The sequence below is a fragment of the Mus caroli genome, unplaced genomic scaffold (assembly GCF_978045245.1).
Source record: "Mus caroli unplaced genomic scaffold, Mus_caroli_1 scaffold_10, whole genome shotgun sequence".
In the NCBI taxonomy this organism is placed as follows: Eukaryota; Metazoa; Chordata; class Mammalia; order Rodentia; family Muridae; genus Mus; species Mus caroli.
In genome coordinates, this window is record NW_028227265.1 from 23,735,258 (window position 1) to 23,748,995 (window position 13,738).

The window sequence follows — 13,738 nt, forward strand, 5'->3', positions numbered from 1 at the left end:
TCGAGACCTTCCTTCATTCCAGGAAACACTCTAAAGCATCTATATACATTCTTGACGCCGGTTGGCAAATCTGAGAGCGCCCGAAGCTGGAAGCACCCTAGCATCAACACATCCACCACCGAAAACTTGACAGCAACAGGCTTCTTGAAGGTTTCCCAAGCACCACCCCCAAGGCGCGAGCATGCGCAGCTCTTTATCCCGGCCCCGCCTCCCGCGGGTCCACCTCCCGTCACAGAGCATGCGCTGTTCTCCTGCCGCCCCGCCCCTCCGTACCATAGACCCCTGTTCCTTAGAAACCAGGCGGCGTGTTCCCGGTATCGGTGCTCTGGATTCCGGCGCGCGCGCATCCGCACTAGCTCCCTCAGGGCAGGCGGACGGCCTCGAAACCCGTCCGGATCCATGGTCTCGCGTGCAGCTCTGGGCGGGCAATGCCAGCATGCCAGGTGAGAGGCAGCCGGCGGCGGGCGAGGGTGAAGGAGGGCATGGCGCGGCCGGGAGCGGGCGCTGGCCCGGCCTCTGCCGCCGCCCGGCTCCGGAGGTGGGAAGCGAGTATACGCGGGGGCCCTGGCTGGAGGAGGGCTGTGCTAAATGCCAGTGTGTGCACGGCATTGAGTACGAGGTCGCTCGGAGGTTCGTTTTCTCCACCTCGGAGATAGGACCTGCACATTCGGACGCAGAATTTTGGATCTTGCTTGAACCTAACCCATCCCCATAAAGATGTGAAACCCAAGGCTACCCCGCCCATTGCGGAGCAGACCACCCCATTACCTGAGTGAGGATGGGCGCTTTGTGGATGAGGATTTGTGAGGTGTGGACACTTCAGACAAAGGACTCGTCGCCTTACTAGCTATTCATGCTCTTGAAAAATGAGATTGCACTTGAGGCAGAAAGTATGTAAGAAACTGGTGTTCAGGTAAAAGCTTTAAAAAGGAACATCCTAGAAGCATTTGATTTACCTTGCCAGCCCTGCCTGAGTGCCGAGTCCTGGTTGGCCATGGCCTACTTTTGTAGCTCAGGAAACAAACAAACAAACGGATGGACTTGTGGAAACAAAAGATGAGATGAGATGTTCCTATCAGGGCTTTATTACAGCCCTGGTGAGGAAAGACATGCATGGAGACATGGGCATTGGTGAATGGCCATGGGGACAGTTTGCCTTCGGGACTGCCTCAGAATCTAAAGAACAGGACAGAAATGTAAAGGTATAAAATTGCATTGGATAGACAGCAAGGAAGTTAACTTACGACGCTTATGTTCCTTGTTCCCAGTATTGTGCTAAGGACAGAGTACATGAGGAAGAAATGAAAACCGGCCGCAGCACTAACTTTATGATTTGTGGCCACAAAGACTTTTTTTATTTTTTACCCCTTCGAGACAGGGCTTCTCTGTGTAGCCCGGGCTGTCCTGGAACTCACTCTGTAGACCAACCAGGCTGGCCTCAAATTCAGAAATCCGCCTGCCCCTGCCTCCTGAGTGCTGGGATTAAAGGTGTGCGCCACCACTGCCCTCGCACAAAGACTTCTTTCTTAATGGAAGACCATTCAGTTGAAAGAAACAGCCGGTGTGATATGAAGTGGCAAGGAGGAGATGATTGTCTTTGAGTAGGGGAAGCTAGATTTGATTGTGATAGGAAACTCACTTCCTTCTGAAAAACTACACCAGAGAACACAAAAGCTGCAGGACACCCATTTTACAGAAATCGAGAAAATTAACTCTTTAGGACTATGAATTGAAAACATGTTTTGGAGCCAAGAAGTGGAGATTTTTGTAGGCAGTTCTTTTGGTAGAGTCTGTATTTTATAGATAAAAATTCTGTTGTAAGGAATGTACTATGTGTTGTCTCCCTTTTCCTATGAAATTATTGGTCTGGGTCTAATCCTTTAATTATTCAATTTATTTATTGAGATTTGGCTTCAAACTCGCTGTGTAGCTAAAGATGACCTTGAACTTCTGGCCCTCCTGCCTCTGCCTTCCACGGGCTGAGAGTGCACTACCATGTCTGGTTTTATAAGGCACTGGGAATTGAACCCAGGGCGTTGTGTGTGCCAGGCATGCGCTGTATTAGTTGATCTATATCTGTAGTCTTCCATTAAAAATAGGGTTTTTTTACAACTTATTAATTAATTTTGTGTGTATGAATATGGAGGTCGGGAACATCTAAACCTACCATGTGGATCCTGGGGCTAAAACTTGGGTGTCAGGCTGGGCAGCGGGTACTTTTTACCTGATCAGCCACTTTTGTGGCGTGTGTGTGTGTGTGTGTGTGTGTGTCTACATGTATGTGTGCCTGGTGCGTGTGGAGACCAGAAGAGGGTGTCGGATCTCCTAGTCCTGAGGTTATAGATGGCTGTGAGTTGTTATGTCGGTGCTAGGAACTGAACCTAGGTCATTTGCCATAGCAATAAGTATTCTTAGCTACCAAGACATTGTTGGGCTATGTACTGCTTAGATGTGGCTGCGCTGTGCTTCAGGGCTTGGTGTGCATTTTTTCCCGAGTTCTACAGCTCGACACTTTTTTCAGAGCAGTGTGGACTTACAGGTGACTGTCCAGGTGTTTCAAAGTTACTATGACGATGAGACCTTTGACAAATGATTGCTTAGCTCTCACTCTATTTTCAGGGTAAGTGAGGGCAGCTATCAGGCCTGACCTGCAATAAAGTAATCACTAGTGTTTGACAGGTCAACTGCAAGGAACCCTTCCCAGATAAGCCAGTAATGCTCACAGGTGGACTTTCACTGAACTCACTCTCTGGTTTTTCTATATGAGAAATAAAAAAGGCATTTGGTGCCATCTGGCAAAGTGAATCTGTGATGCAGGGGTGAGTTGTTTATAAAATAGGAGTGAGCCAGGCCTGGCCTTTAATCTCACGCCTTTAATCCCAGTGCTTGGGAAACAGAGGCAGGTGGATATTCCTGAGTTCTAGGATAGCCAGAGCTACATAGTGGGGAGAGAAAGAGGGGGAGGGGGGAGTGAAAGGGAAAAGAAAGAGGGGAAAAAAAGAAAAAGAAAACGGGAATCAGGCACCACTCATCGGACATGAGAAATGGCCTTGTTGCCTTTCTAGTGCTTGGAAATTCACCTGTGCAAACTCATAATGGAGTGATCTTTAGGTAGAGCCACAGATGGATCCAGAAAGCATTTAGGAGAAACGTGGCAGCAGAGATTTCGGTTTTGAGAATTTGTAGGTAGTATAATAAGACTTTGTCTTACACAAAATGTCAGGTTTTTTATTAATTAACTTGAAAGTCGGCCTAGGAGCTGGGGCTTGTGGCTCAATAGTAGAGTTTTCTTCTGCACATGTGTGAAGCCCTACAGTAAAGCAAAGCAGTTTATATTTGAAGGTGAAAAAGCCAAACTTTTAAAGATTTATATGTCATGTCTTATTTTATTTCATTTAATTGTTTTCTTGTGCTGGGCATTGTGCCTAGGGCCTCAGGCATGCAGGCCGAGTTCACTGGTGCTGAAGTGTATGCCCAGCCCCCTCGATTTCTTGTGTGTGTGTGTGTGTGTTTTTTTTTTTTTTTTTAATGCGAATAAAAGAACAGAGCGGGTATGTGAGAGGTTATAATCCCAAGTGGAAGGCTGAGGCAAGAGAATTACAAAGTCAATGCTGTAGGGGCTACAGAGTGAGTTCAGAGACAGCCTGGACTTTAGCAAGACCCAGTATCAAAAATAAAAGTGGCCGGGCGTGGTGGCGCACGCCTTTAATCCCAGCACTTGGGAGACATAGGCAGGCAGATTTCTGAGTTCGAGGCCAGCCTGGTCTACAGAGTGAGTTTCAGGACAGCCAGGGCTACACAGAGAAACCCTGTCTTGAAAAACCAAAAAAAAAAAAAAAAAAAAATGGAAAAGGTCTGCACTGTAGTAGCTCAGAGACAGAGCTCCTGCCTAGGATGCATATGTCCTGAGTTCAATCCCCAGTACCATTAAAAAAGAAAAGAAAAAAAAAAAAACTATCAAAGTTATGAAAGTTGAGATATTGAGAAAAAAAAGTCAAAGACTTCCCCATTACTATTTTTTGAAAGATTTATTTTATTTATTTTATGTATATGAGTACATTGTAGCTGTACAGACGGTTGTGAGCCATCATGTGGTTGCTGGAATTGAACTCAGGACCTCTGGAAGAATAGTTAGTGCTCTTAACCACTGAGCCATCTCCCCAGCCCTTTCTTTTGGTTTTTATAACATCCTTGGCTGTTCTGGAACTCACTTTGTAGACCAGTCTGGCCTCGAACTCACAGAGAGCTGCCTGCCTCTGCCTCCCGAGCTCGGATTAAAGCTGTGTGGCACCAACCACCCAGCTCAGATCTTAGGCTTGGGCTTTTGTCCTTTGGTTGTTTTGTTTTTAGGAATACTGAACATTGTACATACATGCTTTACCTCCGAACTCTACCATCCCACCATCTCATTGGTTCTTAGTGGTAGACTGCATTGCAAAGCAGAGTGCTTAGTGGTTTCTGCAGCCCCGTGGTGGCACTTGCTAGGAAATGGCTATCTCTGAGGGGAGCCTGTTTAGGCATGGCTGAGCCAACATGTTGGTACAACTAACATGTTGTACCAACATGGTACAACTAAGCAGGTACAACCTGCTTAGGTATCCTGTGGTTGTCAGAGGGAAGGTGTTAAACATACTCCCTGTTTCTTTTCAGTGTGCATTTATATTCCTGTGTGGAGTGTTCAAGAGACCCAGCTTCTGTATAGGGGCAGTGGAGTAAATAATTTATTATCTCCCTTATAGGATGTTACTTTTAAAATAATTTGTTGTATTTAAACATTTAGAGGTGGTGTGTGTGTGTGTGTGTGTGTGTGTGTGTGTGATGTTCCTGTATGGGCACACACGTGTGGAAGTCAGAGACAGCTTTTTGGAGTCAGCTCTCCTTGATATGGGCTCACCTTGATAGGGGCTCAATGAATTGAACTCAGGTCATCAGGCGTTAGTATAGCCAGCCCTGGTTTACCCACTGAGTTATCTTGCTGGGCTTGATCTCCATCCTGCTGTCTTAGGGTCACTATTGCTGTGATGAAACACTGTCACCAAAAACAACTTGGGGAGGACAGGATTTATTTGGCTTATGCTTTCGCATCACTGTTCACAGTGGAAGGCAATCAGGAGGGGACCTCAAACAGGACAGGCACCTGGAGAGGAAGCTGATGCAGAGGCCATGGAGCGGTGCTGCTTACTGGCTTGCTCAGCCTGCTTTTTTATAGAACCCAGGACCACAATGGACTGGTTCCTCCCACATTGGTCACTAAATAAGAAAATGCCCTACAGGCTTGCCTACAACCTGATCTTAAGGAGTGTTTTCTCAGTTAAGGTTCACATCTCTCAAGCCTATGCCAATTCTCATAAAACAAGTCAGCACACATGCTGTTTATTTTAAAATTAATTTATCTTTCTCTCAATGCTTAATAGCCCTAATATATTGATTGCTATCCAGAGAATATATAAGTAAGTACCAGATTATAAAGGAATGTTATCTGTAATTTTCAGGGACTTAGAATCTGCTTGGTACTGAGAACACAATTTTTGTCCTGAAGGAATGTGTAGTCTCAGTAGTGGACAAGACATCATTTAAGCAGGAACAGAAAATTCTAAATCCTTAAATGAATGAGTATTTTCAGCTAGGCACATCCTGTATATAACCTGTATTTTACATCGGGCCCCTTCATTACCCAGCAACAAAAGAGAAAAGGGTGGCAATAAAAAATTCGTCTCCATCCCACAGTTAACAGCTAGAGGAGGATAGCGCTAAGCAGTTATGGTCCAGCTAGTAAGTAGATTTTTCTTCCTTATTTACTTCTTTTGTGTGTGCAGATGCATGTCTCTGGGCAGATGCTTGCCACATTGCAAGTGTGGAAGTCAGAGAACAATGCGTGGGAATTTGCTTTTTGTATAAACTGAGGGTTTCAGCTCCAGATAGTGAGCTGAGGACATGACTACTCCAAGGTACAATTGAGGGGAAGAAATGAGGGAGAGTACAGCCAGAAGCATCTGGAAGAGTCCAGCTCAGGGAGGGACAGTAGGAGCTTCAACAAGGCCAGCTGACTGCACTTGACCAAGAGAGGAGGCAGGCGACTGTAAGAGAGGAAGGAGAAATTAGGGAATTCAGGCAAAGGAGACAAGAGAGGGAGGAAGACTGAGAGTGAGCATGGCTGGATAGTAAGGAGGGCTCTGAGAGAATGAGAAGCTGGGGAGGGAGCCCAGGAGCTGGCAGTTAGGGCTGGGGGATGATGAGAAGAGTGGAGAAGGCCTGGAGGCCAGGTTGCCCTTCGGTGTGCTAATGGGCACCACAGATAGCCTTTAGAACCTGACACTTCTCTCCTACCTTGTTGGTTCTAGGGAATTCAGCTCAGATCTGTACGACTTGGGGTGAGTGTCTTTACCCACTGAGCCACTCTGCCAGCCCTAGTGAGCAGATTTCTGTGCAGGAGGGCATCACAAGGGGGCATGGTGGCTCATGCCTGTAATTTCAGCAATTGGGAGGCTGAGGCTGTAGGATCTTTGAGGCAGGAGTTCAAGGCCAGCCATGGCTATATATTAAGTTTTTGTTTTGTTTTGTCTCAAAACCAAAAGCAAACAAGGAGAAAGCCTTAAGGCTAAATCAATAGTTGTCCTTTGGAAACCCTCTTAAGGAAAGACTCAAGTGGGTTGTTGGAAGGTTCGCTCTCCGTGCCTTAAGGACAAACCAGGTTTGTTACCACATGGCCTGCCACAGCCCGGTTCCCAGGTCCCATACCAGTCTCTGTTCAGCTAGGGACAAGCAAGAAACGGACACTGAGCTCTTGGGACATGGCCTGCCTGAATCACTCCTGTGTGCCCAGGTCCTGGCACAGTGCCTGCCTCTTTGTGATTACAAATGGTAGGAAATGAATGAGGAAAGAGCTCTGGCGAGCTGTGGTCCGTTGGTGGGGGCGGGGCGGGGCACCGGAGGAGCTTCAGGCTCGAGGGAAGGAGGAATTCCAGTTGGAGAGAGCTGGTTCTCTGCCAGCCCAGCGGGAATTTCCAGCAGACCCTTAGAGGAATGGAGCCTGAGGTGGAGCTGCAGCCACTTGGTTAGGAAGGCAGGAGGTTGGAAATTAGGGGTGTTTTCATCGGAGTCATGATAAAATTGAGGGATTAGATTAAATTGCTTGGCAAGAAGGGGCTGAGAGTGGCCCTGGGTTGGTGTCAGTTTGGTACCCACTATTGAAACAGTATCAGAGGAAAGTTGGTTTTTTTTCCTAACTCTCTGTTTTTTGTTGTTTTGTTTTTAAGAAAGTGCCTCCTGTTACTCAGGTTGCCCTCATATTTGCTATGTAACCAGCATTTGATGAACTTTTGCTCTAATTGGCTCCATATCCTGACAGCTGGAATTATAGGTGTGGGCCATGTTGTAGAGTATGTGTGTGTGTGTTTGGGGGGGAAGGGGTGGGAGATAGTGTGTGGTATGTATGGTGTGTGTGTGTGGTGTGTATGTGGTATTGTGGTGTGTGTATGCATGTGTGTGTGTGTAGTGTGGGTGGGTAGTGTGTATTCGTGTATGTGTGTGTATGTGGTGTGGGGGTGTGTGAGTCGTGTGTGTATGTATGTGGTGTGTGTGTATGTAGTGGGGGTGTGTGTCTGGTGTGTGTGTGGTGTGGGTAGTATGTTGTGTGTGTAGTTTGTGTAGGTGGATAGTGTGTGTGTGGTGTGTATGTATGGTATGTGTGTGTGTCTCTGTGTGTTGTGTGTGTGGGTAGTGCAGGTGGGTATAATCTGTGGTTATGTGTGTGGTATGGGTGGGTAGTGTGTATGTGTGGTATATATGTAGTGTGTGTGTGTGTCTGTCTGTCTGGTGTGTGTGTGTGTGGTGTGAGTGGGTAGTATGTATGTGTGGTGTATATGTAGTGTGTGTGTGTGTCTGTCTGGTGTGTGTGTGGGTAGTGTGTGTGTGTGTGTGATATGTGTGTAGTGTGTATGTGATGTAGTGTGTGTGTCTGGTGTGTGTGTAGTATGTGTGGGTGGGTAGCGTGTGTCTTGTGGGTGGGTGGAGTGTATGTATGTATGGTATGTGTGGTATGTCTGTGTGTGTGTGTGTGTGTAGTGCAGGTGAGTAATGTGTGTCTGTGGTATGTGTATGTGTGTAGTGTGGGTGGGCAGTGTGTATGTGTGTGTATGTGGTATGGGTGGGTGGGTAGTGTCTGTGGTGTGTTGGCTGTGTGTGTTAGTGGTGTGGGGGGGTGTGAGTAGTGTGTATGTATGTGGTGTGTGTGTCTGGTGTGGATGGATAGTGTGTACGTGTGGTGTGTGGGTGTGTAGTGTGTGTCTGGTGTGTGTGTAGGGTGTGTGGGTGGTGTGTATGTTTGTATGGTATGTGTGGTGTGTGTGTGGAGTGCAGATGGGTAATGTGTGTCTGTGGTAGTGTGTGTGTTCGAGTGCTTTAATCGGAATCTTACTTTTTACCCTGGCTGCTCTGATAGATGGTTGGTATGTAGTCCCACCTGGCCTCTTGCTCCTGGCACTTCTCCTGCCTTTGTCTCCTGAGTGGTGGGATTACAGTCATGTGCCACCATGCCCAGCTTATTATTTTAAAGAGCCAGTTAGAAGACTCTGACAGTCTGAGCTTAAGTTCTAGTATCTACCTAGTATCTACATAGTAACTCCTGCAAGTTGCCCTCTGCCCTCTACAAATGTGCACAGTAAATAAATAAATGTAACATGAAAGAAAGGAAACCCAGTGATGATCTGATAGGGCTGGCAGAGGACAGAGGGATGCTTTTCCTATTCCCAGCTAAAGCTCGGTAACCTAATAGTAAACCGAATGTATCTGTGGGTGTTAACGCTTCCTACTCCTTTATGACCCAATTAGCTGACCTTCTGTGATCGGGCAGTTGTGCTTCCCACAATAAACAGGTCATCTGGCTAGTCACTGGCCCTGTGCCGATGAACCCAGTGGCGAGCTGGTGCCTTTGCTCTGACCCCATGTTGGCTGCCCAGCAAGTTGACTGCTGTCAGCTAGTGGAACTGAGGGATAACATCTCTTTGTCCTGCTTTTGGGTTTACTCCCAGTGGGATGGCATTAATATGTGACCATGCAGAGTCACTGAAGGCACTGTTCAGATAAACAATATTTATAGGAACAGATGGTAAGACTCAATACCTGTTTCCTCCTCTCTCTTCCTTTCCTTTCCATTCTTTTCTACTCCTTCCTTATCCCTCCCTTCCCCTTTGCTTTTCTGGTGTGTGTGTGCGTGCGTGTGTGTGTGTGTGTGTGTGTGTGTAAGAGAGACAGAAGCAGACAGAGAGGCAAAGAAACAGAAAATCTGTCTGTCTGTGTACATAGTTGTGGTGAGAGGACAACTTACGTCTTTTCTTTCCACCATGTAAGTCCCAGAGACTGAATTTAAATTGTCTTTCTTAGTAGCAAATGACATCAAGCCCTGAGCCGTCTCACCAGCCTCTGTTTTTGTTGTTTATTTTGTTTTTGAGGCAGGGTCTCTATGTTGCTGTGGCTAGTCTCAAACTCAAAAACATCTGCCTGCCTTTGACTCCCAAATGCTGGGAATTAAAGGCATGCACCCATGCCTGACATCATTTTTTAATAGAGTCTAGTTTTGCTGTGTGTCGAACGAAGGCTGACCTAAAACTCCTGCCTCAGCCTCCCAAGGGCTGGTATTATACTTGTACATTGCCATGCCTAGCTTCATCTCTTGGTTTTCAGTCAGAGCATAATTGCTGGTGGAAAAGTATTCTCCCATCTCTCTGAAGGCATTCATTTCAGCATTTCAGACTAAGGACCAGTTGTCTGTCGGGGACTTGGGACCACACTATAGTCAGTTCCTTGGCTTGTGTTTTTCCCTGGCCCAAGCACTGATAATGAGGTGTGGTTGTCTTTGTTTTGGGGGTTCAGCCCTACAGTTTAAGTCTCTTTGGCTTGTCTGTCATACTGGCACAATTCTGGACATCAAATAGGTTATAAGAAAGACTGGGCTTAAAGGCGTGGACCACCACAATTGTGTATGTACACGTGCCACATTTTCATGCAGAGGTCAGAAAACCGTTTGTCGGTATCAGTTCTCTTCTTTGGCCATGTGGGCCCCAGGAATTGAACTTAGGTTGTCAGGCTTGATGACAAGCACTGAGCCATCTCCCCAGCACTTGGGAGGCAGAGGCAGGCGGATCGAGGCCAGCCTGGTCTACAGAGTGAGTTCCAGGACAGCCAGGGCTAAAAGAGAAACCCTGTCTGGAAAACAAAACAAAAACAAAAAAAGAAATGTAAAAGAAATGTGGGGATGGATGGGTGGGCTTATGTTAATATTCGGGACTAGGAAAAATCTGTGGAGATCAAAGTAATGGGTGAATTCAAGTGATATCAGGATGTCTTGTTGATGGGGTGTGGTGACAGACTGTGAGGACAGAGACAGGGCAGGGAGGCTTCATTGTTGCCATGTTTCTTTGAAAGTGGTTAAGTTTGACTCACTCGCATTCGTTTGGGTCCACTGTTACTTTCCTTCGTTTTATATCAGTCTCTGTGTGACTGACCAGAGCCTCCACACTATCTACTGTGGTCCTCCAGACTTAGCTATGCCGTATTCTTTGGTAAGAGGAGGAAAGGTGAAGGTAAGGAGACTAAGGTAGCTGGTGCTGTGGTTCCCGTGGTGGAAAGGCAGAGTGACCGCTGAAGAAGTGCTTCTGGGCTAAGGACACCCTTGAGAGCTCCTGTTACAGGAGAGACACAGGGCAGGCAGGCAGGCAGGCAGCGCCTCTGCAGTCCTCAGTGTGCTGCCACCAGGGACTTGTTTACCTTCCTGAGCCGGTGACTACTCAGGCCTCAAGCTAATGACATAAACATGCCTTCCTGTGTGTGTGTGTGTGTGTGTGTGAGAGAGAGAGAGAGAGAGAGAGAGACAGACAGAGAGACAGAAAGACAGAGAGACAGAGAGAGAGAGAGAGAGAGAGAGAGATTGCTAACAGGTGTTCTTTTCATTCACTTTCCACTTTTTTTGTTTTTTTTTTTTTTTTTTTTTTTTGCTTTTTTGGAGACAAGGTCTCTCCCTGAACGTGGATTTCACAAAATTGGCTAGGCTAGCCGGCCACTAAACCACAAGAATCTTCCTGTCTCTGGCTCCTCAGCACTAGTATTAGCAAAGGGATTTCCTGGGACCCCTCCCCCTGAGCTTTTTGTATGTGTGTTGGGAGTCTAAGCACAGGCCCCTTCCTTGTTACATGGCAGATCCTTTGCACACTGAGCTGTCTCCCTTGTTACAGGCAGGTCCTTTGCATACTGAGCTGTCTCCCTTGTTACATGGTAGATCCTTTGCATACTGAGCTGTCTCCCTTGTTACATGGCAGATCCTTTGCATGCTGAGCCGCCTCCCTTGTTTTGCTTGAGACAAAGATTTATCATGGCCCTGAGTATTTTAGGATACAGGCATGAACTTCCATGCCTAACTGGAAATCTCTTTCCTCATCTCTTTCCCAGAAGTGCATGTCCCTTGGAACTCTGTCTTTCTCTCTCTCCTCTTCTCCCCTCCCCCCTCCTCTCTCCTCCTTTTAAAGCAGGGTCTCATGGAACCCAGGCTGACCTAGAACTGATTGTGTTGGCAGGGGTGACTTCTGATTCTTGGTCTCTGCCTCTTAAATTCTAGGATTAAGCCACCACCTACCTGCAGTGTTAGTAGGAATAAAACCAATGTTTCCTGCATGCTATTCAGGTGCTCTACCAACTGAGTATCAGCCTCATAGCAGATTTTGTAGCTAGAGATCTATTACTCACATCTGGATGCATCACAAGACCCTACTAAATTATGTATAGCTTTTCTTCTCTTTGTCTTTAATTTTAGATAGAGTCTCAATATGTAGCCTACGTTGGCCTAGTACTCAAAATCCTCCTGCCTCAGCTTCTCAGATGCTGTGATTACCAGAATGAGTTACCATGCCCATTTCTAGATATGTTGGTTTTAGATTTATTTTTTCGCTTGGGTTATTTGTTATTGATTTGTTTTGAAACAGGGTCTCTGTATCCCTGGCTAGCCTCTGGAACTCACACAGAGCCTCTTGCCTTTGTTTCCTGAGTACTGCACCATCACATCTGACTACATTTATTCATTTTATGTGTGCAAATATTTTGCATGAATATATGTATGTCCACCATGTGCATGCCTGATGCTCTAGGAGGTCAAAAGAGGGCATTGTCAGATTCCCTGGAACTGGAGTTACAGACAGGTAGCTGTAAACTGCCATGAGAATGCTAAGAGTTGAACCATGCCCTCTGCAAGAGCTTTTAACCAGTGAGCAATTTCTCCATCCCATCTGAATACAGTTTTTATTAGCTCAATAATGTATCTTAGTTTCTTGATTATGTAGGAACAAGAAAGTTTTTCTTTTTCAGAAAAAAATTTTTAAGATTTATTTTATTTATATGTAAAATGTATATGTGTGTGTGTTTAATATTTATTTTATCTATATGAGTACACTGTAGCTGTCTTTGACACACCAGAAGAGGGCATCAGATCCCATTACAGATGGTTGTGAGCCACAATGTGGTTGCTGGGAATTGAACTTAGGACCTTTGGAAGAGCAGTCAGTGCTCTTAACCACTGAGCCATCTCTCCAGCCCTTCTGAAAATATTAAACATTTATTATATATTAGGCATCCATGATAAAACATTGGGGAAAAAAAGCCCTCTCAAAGCCCCCTCCCCAACTTACTTGTTCTCGGGGGCGTAAATTCTAGCAGATTGGCGGGTAAAACAGCATCATCAGCAGCAGCAGCTGTATAACCACAGACCTGTTCTTATGGGACTGTGTTTAAAATCTTAGAAAATGGCTAATAGATAGAATACATGCCTGTCACATATGAGACTTTAGGGCCAATGTCCCTAGTACTAAAGAAGTAATAGAAAAAAGAATATATTTGAGAGAGCCCTGAAAGGACGAGGGAGACACGTGGATTTCTATATAGTAGAGTGCATCTCAAGTATAATGGTTGTGAGACAGGAGCAAACACGGCACGTTGAGATTTGTACAGCAGTGAACCATTGTGCCTGTCTTGGTGGATAAGGTCAGAAGATAAAGTAGGCAGCAGGAGGGTGCAGACAGTTCGTGTAGGGCTTTGTAGGTCAGTGGAAGAATTTCGTTCTTATTCCACATGAGAAAGCCTTTGGCCAAGTAACTTGATCTGAATGACACTTTAATCAGGTCACTCTTAGTGCTATGTGAGTAGATTGGGGGTGCAGTGTGGGGAGGCTCATTGGAAGCTGAGAGCCAGTTAAGCTATTGCAGTCATGTAGAGGGAACAGTGGTCACTTAACTAAGGCGATGGTGACAGAAAGTGAAAAGCACTTGGCTTCAGGATGAGGTCAGAAGGCAGAGATGTGTTGATAGATCAGATATCAAGTGTAAGAAGGAAGCAAGGAGCCGGGCGTGGTGGCGCACGCCTTTAATCCCAGCACTCGGGAGGCAGAGGCAGGCGGATTTCTGAGTTCGAGGCCAGCCTGGTCTACAAAGTGAGTTCCAGGACAGCCAGGGCTATACAGAGAAACCCTGTCTCGAAAAACCAAAAAAAAAAAAAAAAAAAAAAAAAGAAGGAAGCAAGGATAACTCCAATGTTTTGGCTCGAGCCATTGCCACATTTGTGTTACCAGTTTAAGTGATGAAGCCACTATGGGGAGAATAGAAACATCAGTATTTTGTTCTGGACATTTGAAGTTTCAGATGCATATTAAACACACAAATGGAGATGTCAGATAGGTAGTTGATTATACTGGTCTGGACCT

The 13,738-nt window shown here is 46.0% G+C and overlaps 1 protein-coding gene across 2 annotated transcripts in view; it reads left to right on the top strand.

Moving 5' to 3' along the window:
• Nucleotides 1-263: 263 nt before the first annotated feature.
• The window catches only part of Gfod2 (Gfo/Idh/MocA-like oxidoreductase domain containing 2), a 44,171-nt gene continuing 30,696 nt past the window's right edge, over nt 264-13,738 (top strand). For both annotated transcript variants that reach the window (XM_029480955.2, XM_021170080.3), the window contains exon 1: nt 264-443. The gene's annotated coding sequence lies outside the window, so the exon portion shown is untranslated. The remainder of the gene's footprint in view (nt 444-13,738) is intronic.